Source organism: Cucurbita moschata, unplaced genomic scaffold, assembly GCF_002738365.1.
Source record: "Cucurbita moschata cultivar Rifu unplaced genomic scaffold, Cmos_1.0 Cmo_Scf03492, whole genome shotgun sequence".
In the NCBI taxonomy this organism is placed as follows: domain Eukaryota; kingdom Viridiplantae; phylum Streptophyta; class Magnoliopsida; order Cucurbitales; family Cucurbitaceae; genus Cucurbita; species Cucurbita moschata.
Window position 1 is genome coordinate 1 of NW_019271982.1, and position 515 is coordinate 515.

The following is a 515-nucleotide window of genomic DNA, read 5'->3' on the forward strand; positions in this document are numbered from 1 at the left end:
TTCATGATTAAGGATAAACCAACAAACTTCAAATTTGCTCGTTTGTAGCTAAAAAAAGTAGATGTGGCTGCTGGGATTCGAGCCCAAGTCTCCACGGCCACAACGTAGAATTCTCACCACTAAACTATAGCCACTCGGATACTTAGCCGACATTCATTCATCACTTTCATAACTAAGGATAAACAAACAAACTTCTAATTTGCTCATTTGTAGCTAAAAAAAAGTAGATGTGGCTGCTGGGATTCGAGCCCAGGTCTCCACGGCCACAACATGGAATTCTCACCACTAAACTACAGCCACTTGGATACTTAGCCAACATTCATCACTTTCATGACTAAGGATAAACCAACAAACTTCAAATTTGCTCGTTTGTAGCTAAAAAAAGTACATGTGGCTGCTGGGATTCGAGCCCAAGTCTCCACGGCCACAACGTAGAATTCTCACCACTAAACTACAGCCACTCGGATACTTAGCCAACATTCATCACTTTCATAACTAAGGATAAACAAACAAAC

The 515-nt window shown here is 41.0% G+C and overlaps 2 non-coding genes across 2 annotated transcripts; both read right to left on the reverse strand.

The window, feature by feature from the left end:
- Positions 1 to 228: 228 nt before the first annotated feature.
- On the reverse strand, positions 229 to 300 carry TRNAH-GUG. Its single transcript has one exon. It is a non-coding gene; the product is annotated as a tRNA-His (tRNA).
- An 89-nt stretch (positions 301 to 389) lies between these two features.
- On the reverse strand, positions 390 to 461 carry TRNAH-GUG. Its single transcript has one exon. It is a non-coding gene; the product is annotated as a tRNA-His (tRNA).
- Between the last annotated feature and the right edge of the window lie 54 nt (positions 462 to 515).